This window comes from Callorhinchus milii, unplaced genomic scaffold, assembly GCF_018977255.1.
Source record: "Callorhinchus milii isolate IMCB2004 unplaced genomic scaffold, IMCB_Cmil_1.0 Scaffold266, whole genome shotgun sequence".
Lineage (NCBI taxonomy): Eukaryota > Metazoa > Chordata > Chondrichthyes > Chimaeriformes > Callorhinchidae > Callorhinchus > Callorhinchus milii.
Window position 1 is genome coordinate 25,886 of NW_024705007.1, and position 8,337 is coordinate 34,222.

At 47.1% G+C, this 8,337-nt stretch overlaps 1 pseudogene; it reads right to left on the reverse strand.

Annotated features, from left to right (window-relative positions):
- Nucleotides 1–576: 576 nt before the first annotated feature.
- Nucleotides 577–8,337, reverse strand: part of LOC121851973 — an 8,114-nt pseudogene continuing 353 nt past the window's right edge.

Genomic DNA, 8,337 nt, shown 5'->3' on the forward strand with positions numbered 1-8,337 from the left:
ACGGGGGAGATGCAAACCCAAGCCAAAAGGACTACATGAAAATGTGCAAACACGTTTTTCCTTCCAGCTACTCTTCAACTTCCATCATCATCATCAGCCATGGTCAGTCCACTTGTGGATGAAAGCCTCCCCAAGTTGCTGCCACATCTCACAACCCGGCGATGTAACAATCCATCTAGCAGCTTCAGGTGAACTGATTTCATAGCTCTATCTCAGTTGTTCTTAACCTTTACTGCAGCCTGCACCCCTTTGGATTCTCAATCGTAAAAAACATGTTAATAAATACATAGTCTTTGATGAAACAAAGTAGGTGTACTAATGTGCCTGTGCTTAATTTGTTATCGATGATTTACCTTAAAAAATAATCTGGCATGTCTCGCACCCCCAAAAAGGGCATCTCGCCACTCCCAGGGGGTGCGTGCACCCCAGGTTAAGAATCACTTCTTTATCTCCTTGGTGAAATTCGTCTTGGTTTCTGTACTGTTGATTAAATACTTCTGAAGACAATCTCATGTTGGAAAGCATTACACAATTTATGAATATGCATTATTTTTCTTGTTTTATTTTGCACGGCACTCACTCCTCGTGCTCCTTGTCACTCTGCGCGATAGACGCTGATCGCAGACGTGTGGTCACTTCGAACGTGCGCAGGGTCACGCCGAAGATGTCCTCGTGGTAGCGGCCTTCGTCCTGTGGCAAGAGGGATGAGCAGCACGCGACGCCGGTCAGTGAAGTCCGCTAGCGAGCCCCGCCATGTTTAAGATGCATTAATAATCCACACTGGTGAACTCCTCTTCTAAGATGCATTAATAAGCCACAGGGGAACTCTAGTAGCAAGCTACCTTGGCGAGCTCCAGTAGTAAGCTTTGTTATTATACATCGGGAAGCTCTGATGATATGCTGCATTGATGAATTCCACTGACAACATTAATTGGTAAGCCACATTTATGATCTCCGGTGGCAAGCTACATTGGTAAGCCATACTATACTGCTGCCATCTTGCTAGGACCCTATTTGGATGGGTTTGTCATGGATAAATACAGATAAAAAATAGACACCACAAACATTTACACTTTCTGCATATACATTAACTTCATTATTATGTGTGTGTTTGCATAGGAAAGCTTCATTGCATCTCAACTCTTTTTTCAGGAGGGTCCTGCCAAGCCTTTTACAGAAGGTACAATGTTGCTATATATAACCCGAATCGAGTAACTTTTACACGTAGGCTTTCGCGACTAACATTATTCACGATAACGTTTTTTGGATCAGATTGCGTACTTGGAAATGTGTCGAAAACCCACCTCCACCCAACACAGCCAATTAGTAAGGTTTGTCATGTGAACAGAACGTGACACTTTGTGTATTAGATGTCTTCCTGATGATGGTTGCAATCACGAGTGAAAGATCTATTCAAATTGTAAATGTTGTGGGTTTGCTCTCTAACACACCAGTGTGCTGAAGTAGTGATACATTGGCAGGTTTTGTTTATGTCATACACCTTACTAATTGGCTTGGTCGGACAGAGGTCGGTTTTTCAACACATTTACCTTTAAATGATCTAACCTAAAATAAGTGTATTGGTCACGAAAGCCTACGTGTTAAAATGTATCAAAATTGAGTAATTTTCTGGAAATGTATCATCATTGGGATGTTTGGGCCAATACCATTTGCATTGTGTCGTTGTGTTTTGATAGGGAAGGAAACCAGGGAACATGGAGGAAACCCATACAGAACAAGGGGAGAACATACAAACTTCACATAGAAAGGTACCCAAGTCAGAGATCAAACCCAAGCACTTTTTGGTGTTTTGGTGAGAGACACCTCTGCGCCACCATGCTGCCCTGTGTTCACACATCCCATGCACCCCCGCCCCCTCCCCAACGTGTGTCCCCGTGCCTTGCCGCTCAAGCCGCTGGCGCTCACGTACCCGCAGGCGGCTCACGATCTGCCCGGCCTTCTCGAGCGAGATGTCTCCGTGCCGGCTCAGCACCTGCTGCACCGTCTTGAGGACGTCGCCCGCCATGGTGACGTCGCCGCACACGTACAGGTGCCCACCCCTCTCCTGCAGCACCGAGAACACCTGGGCAGCCAAGCGCTCGCGCAGGAGGTCCTGCACGTACATCTGGGATGGGGCAGTGTGGGGGCCACAGATGCAGCCCGAACATCAGACATGAGACACGCTTGACCTCATCTAAGGCAGATGAGTGATGATGATGGTAATGACGGTGGTGATGATGGTGTAACTCACCTTGAGCGTGCTGGACTCACGTGAGTGATGGTAGTGATGCTGGTGATGGTGGTAATGGTGACTGTGCTCACCTTGGGGGTGCTGGGCTCGCGTGAGTACGCCGTGTGCACCTCGGAGAAGACGCCCTTGCTGCGTGCGAGCTCCGTCTCGTCACGGTAGATATGATCCACGTCCCTCTCCGGCAACCAAACAGCAGCATCATCCCACACGGATGCACACCTGCAGCACAGACAAAGATTACCATGTAGCCTCAAGAGACTGTTGGGGCAATTGCGGTAACCGAGCAGCTATGAAGGCCAACACAGCACACGAGAGGATGATCTGGCCAGTACCACACAAGGCTGCCATTATCTCCCCAATGCTGATGTTTACACACTGTACCAGGTGCTCATTTAAGACTGAGTCGACGTAATGGAGACTCCGTGTCAGTTCATATAATCGCCACTGATGTTGGCCATGAGCAGGAATCAAACGTGGGTCGATGGTTTCACAGTGCAGTGCGCTAATCACTGTACCACTACTCCCTGTGCATCTCACACACACCTGTGTGTGGATTACTGGTGGCTGAAGTGGCATGGTGGTTGAGCAAAGCATGAGTTAATGTTGTGTGGTGGTTATGGTTTTTGTTGTTGTTGAATGGTGGTTGTGTTGTAGAGGTGGTTGAGCTGGTATTAATTTGTGGTTGTTGAAATCGACATTATCGGGACATCCTTAAAACTACATATTGAGCAGCACATTGCAGAGAAACATGTGGGTTTTCATGCAAGACATAGTACTATTGAGTAAGTGTTTGTATGGAGACACATGTGGTCGTGGATGAGTTGTGAATGAGGCTGTGATTGAGTAGTGGTTGAATTGTGGTTAGGCTATGGTTGTGTTTGAGTAGTGGTTGAGTTGTGGTTGTGGTTGAACTGTAGTTACGGTTGAGTAGTGGTTGTACCAAAGTTGTGGTTGAGTAGTGGTTGAAGTGTAGTTGAGTTGTTGTTGAACCCTAGTTGTGGTTGGGTTGTGTTTGTGGTTAAACCATAGTTATGGTTGAGTAGTGGTTGGGTTGTGGCTTTGCCGTAGTTGTGGTTGAATTGTGGTTGAGCCATAGACGTGGTTTAGTTGTGGTTAAACCATAGTTGTTGTTGAGTTGTGTTTGAACCAAAGTTGTGGTTGTAGTTGAACCGTATTTGTGGTTGCATTGTGGTTGTGGTTGGACCGTAGTTGTGGTTGAACTGTAGTTGTGGTTGCGTGTGACTGTGACTGCACCTCGGTGCTCGATGTCGTGCAGCCGGTCCTGCCAGAACCCACGGAATGGAGCGATGCCCGTGCCGGACCAATCAGGATGCAGGGCAGGCTGGGGTCAGAGGGCAGGCGGAACCCGGGCCCTGCCACCACCAAAGCCACCACCATGATCAGGACACCAAATACAATGTCAATTACAACAAATAACAATGAGTGATGTTTAGAATTTTTAATGGATGTCAAAATTGCATTGAATAAAAAAAAAAGTCAAAACCAAAGGATTCACGGGTTTGGGTTCAATTTATCTGGGGTCACGCATTTGGGTTCATGTATCTGGGGTTGCACTTCTGGTATCACTAGGTTCGCGGATCTGGGTTCGGAGCTCACGGGCGCACGAAGCAGGGCACACTGTGCCCGGGCTCAATGTGGCTGAACCAGGACGAGCAGACGCCGTGATGCAGGGGTCCATTTTCCCCTGCACATGGGGTCACAGGGGTCACGGGGTCATGGGACAAGGAGAGGGCGCACATGTTACACCACGACCTGTTGAACAACAATATCAACCGCTACCTGCCTGGGTCATATCTAGGGTGGCTTATTCGGTTTCTACCTCACTGACTTCAACGTAAAGCAGTCAGATTGACTGATAATCCAGCACTCACGGATTTACTCCAGTTGCACACTACACTGCCAGTCAGTCACTATCGCTGCTTGTTTCCGTTCCTGTGAACTTGATACATTCGTTCCTCCACTCGTGTTCAGAACTTTGTCTACAGACGGTACTCAACAACCACACTGCAGGTCATAACACTTATCTGCTTCTTCCCTCACACTGTATTGACTTTAGAATTACATTAAATCTTTTATTTTCCCAAGTTCTGATAATAATTTGCTCAATTCTATAAAGATGTTAACTTTTTATCAATTACAACTTTAATAGTGCTATTGTTGCAGACCGCTAGGTGTTTGAGCCTTTAGGCCTTTCCTGAGTAACCATGAAGAAAAAATAAAAGTTGCATTGGTTCCGCGATGGGCACGCGTCTCACCGTCCGTGCGATAGGAGACCACAGCGATGGTGCGTGGATCTGTCCGGGCTGCGTGCGTGGGGACGAGCTGATGGAGTAGTAGCGCGGCTGCAGCAGCGGTAGCTGAGATACGAGCAGCGAGGCGGGGACGCGCACGCCGGGGAACTCGCACAGCGCCTCCAGCACCGAGGGGTTGCCCCTCCACTTCCACTCCTCGTAGGCCTGCTGACCCTGGGGGCAGCGCAGTGGTGACGGCTCAGTGAAGCGCCAGCCTGGCACCCAGCTCTTTTTGATGTCTCCATTCTCTGCATTATGCGACGCTCCAGAAAATAAGCAAGACGCACCCCAAACTCATGGCAGGTGTCAGTAGAGTTACACCGATCTGGTCGCCCACACCCACCTACCAGACTATAAGATGCATCCCCAGCTTTTGCTTTAAAAAACAGAGCCACAAAGTGCGTGTTATGATCCGATGAATACAGTCCTATCCCAGTGCATAGCCATTTGTAAGGTACTAACCCTAATCTAATCACAACATTGAATCCTACCTTTAACTCCATGTCTCTTACCCTCGATACAACACTGGCCCTTTACCTGACTCGCAGTAACACACTGTCCATGTGTCCCTCACCTTGGCAAGGAAGTGCAGGCGCTTGCGCTCTTCCTCGTCGTCGGTTAGCCCCGCGAAGTGGAGCAGCAGCTGTGGAGACGGGGGCGTCGTGATGTCCAGGAAGTGCGAGAAAGCCTGCGCCAGCGAGCAAGGGGGCAGCCGCCCCTCAGCCTGCCACTCGCTCACCGTGCCTGCACCACACACGCAGGAATGAGGACATCTTCCCCAGCAAAACCACATTCCTTACGTGGCCAACCTGGCTGCCCAAATGAGTAAATGATACAGCAGCAAGCACTCATTTAAGGCTTTGTCACATTAGAGGAGTCGCGAGACATGTTAATATACCACACATCTCTGGCAGCCTATGCTTTTCATGGCTAAGGATCTAATTCAGGTTAATGGGATCGTAGTTGTCAAACATACACAGTTTCATACAGATATCAGGTGGGAAAGCATGGTCTGCTGCCTCATCAGTAGACCATGCTTTCCCACCTGATGACGAACGCTTGTGTTGCGCCCGAAACGTCATGATTTATTTTATTTCATACCTACGTGACTTTACCGAAAGAACCAAAGAGCATAAAAAGATACACATTTACACAGACATCTGTTTACATTAATTATGAACATGCTGTGCTCGAGGATGTACTTGCAACGCTTGGCCACTTGGTGATGCTATTGCTATTATATATGAACCATGGCAGCTACGTTTAATGGATAGAATGCCATTCTTTTGGCTAGACTGCAGTACATCACGGCGACTTACACATCTAACAAAGTGATCTCCATAACCCTCTATTTCAGTGGTTCTCAAGCTGTAATCTGCAGACCACTGAGGGTCCACAAAACAGTGGGAAGTGGTCCACGGAACACACACATCATCAAGAAAGATGTGTGTGATTTGAGGATTCTAACAAAGTGCGAACTGGCGATATCACAACCTGTCAAACTTTGGGTTGGTGTTGGGTTTATTGTTCAGGGCTCTCTATCAAAATTATTGAATGATCCCAATGAAAGTGAATGGCAGTCACTTGAACTGATGGAAATGAATGTAAATGGCAGCGTGGACACCATCACACTTCCTAAAACTTCAGCACGCTGGGAAGCAACAGCTCCGTTCAGTTTTCATACCCTGAATACACACGCTTATCAGCTTCAGCTCCGTCAACAACATCACATGCTACCATAGGAGGGGTGGTGACATGGCTTAGCCGCAGTGCTATCGCTGCTTGTTGCAGAGGTTCACGGTTAAAATACAGCGCCAACCATAATTTATTCATATTGTGAATGTATTAACCATAAAATTAAGCATTATTTATTTTAATGTGGACGCTAAAGATCCCGTGACATTAATTTGCTAGTGTAGGCCATTGAGTGCCAGCTCCATGGTCCAAATTTGCCCAATAAAGAACGTGTCCAAAAATTACTCGATTGAAATACACAAAGCAATTACTGGCCCCAACTGCAAAAAAACTGGCAGGACCCTCCTAAAAACGAGTCATTACTCATTGAGGCTTTCCTGGGTAAACAAGCACCTCCGATTAGCACGGTTGGCTACGTATGCTGCAAAATAAGTTCAACATATGCATACATAGAAGCATAATTAGTTGTAGATCCCTCGACACCATAACACTACCATAAGTTACAGCACTGTGGACACCATCACGCCTGCATCAGATTCAGCACCCTGGAAAGCTGCACCTTCCGCTTGAGAACCTTCCTTCAACCCAGAGAGGTGCAATCACCGAAGGGAGTGTCGTGCTCCCGGGAAACCTGCAGGAGCACGGTCTGTGTGGCGAGCAATGCGTCCTGGAGTCGCGCCAGCAGCTCGTGCACCAGCTCGTCCCGGTTGGACGGGAACACACCCAGGTGGTCGCCCGGTTCGTAGCTCAGCTCCGGGAGACCGTGCACGTCCAGACGAATCAGCACCGTGGATCGGCTTCAGCACCATGGAGAGTGCAGCAGCAATATTTAAATCATTACACTAACCTCAACACCATCACCAATAGTGAAAATAACTCTACATGAATCAGGACTTAACTATTTTTCTAGTCCCTTTTGGTGCTGTTTCCTTCCTAATATCTCCTTACAGCGCTCTCTCCTCTCTCTGTTCACTGCAGTGTCTTGGCAGAATATAATCATAATATTTATACTAGAGGAATTCTCTGAGCTACAAAGCTATTTTTTATAGATGTCCAGTCGGGGCGGGTCAGAACGTTACAACAACAAACAATACAAAAAACACGATAAGAATGCAAAGTACAGAAAAAGTGAACAAATCGCTAAAGAAAATATACAAATAAAACTAAACTATATTTTACATTAACGGGTAAAGCTCACTGAGCTATTAACTCACTGGCGGAGCCAGTGGGGGGGGGGGTGGCACGTGCCCCACAATGATCCGATCGAAATCCCTAATTTGATCGGATAATTGGGGTTTATTAGTAATAAATCGGCATTTTGCGACCCCCACTGCCACTGTGTAGCATATTATTATGTGCCAGGACTCTATGAGATGATAGGACAATAGTCTTGAGTCCATAATTGGCAATAAGTAATGGCAAAGCAGTTATAAGTGACTCACAGAATTGTGCGCACTTGCGTATACAGTGCACAACTTCCCTGAAGGCAAACACCTTCAGCGAGCGCGATGCCGATTACACACGGTTCGAATTCGACCCTCGATCGATGGCTGCGCCATCGCCGCACACGCGTCGAATAAAAAGCAAGGACAAGCCCTTACTAACAACTATCATTTTTCATTGCTGGAGGAGTTGCCCCCCCCCCCCTACCTCAAAATCGTGGCTCTGCCATTGTATTAACTTATCTTTCAGAAGAGACCTGGCCACAAATGATAGCTCAACAAAGTGGCTTAGGTCGAAATTTGTAGCAGCTAAATATTCTAAATGCATGTTTCTAAATGTGGAGGGAAAAACCAGAGGACCCCGATAAATTATCCATACCACCACGGGGAGAACATGCAAACTAAAAAAATGCAGACGTCGGGGTCGCAATCGAACCCCTAACCTGCATACCAGATGAGGAAGATAACATGAGACAGCTTCCATCTCATCATGGGACCTCCTTTGCCAGTACTAAAATATGATAATAGGTTTTCCCCTTTTTTCTGGCAGCAAAACAGGTGTTAAGATGTTAAAACACCAAACTGAAACCTTTAATAAGGAATCATGTCTGCATTAACCACAATACTTGTGGTCAGA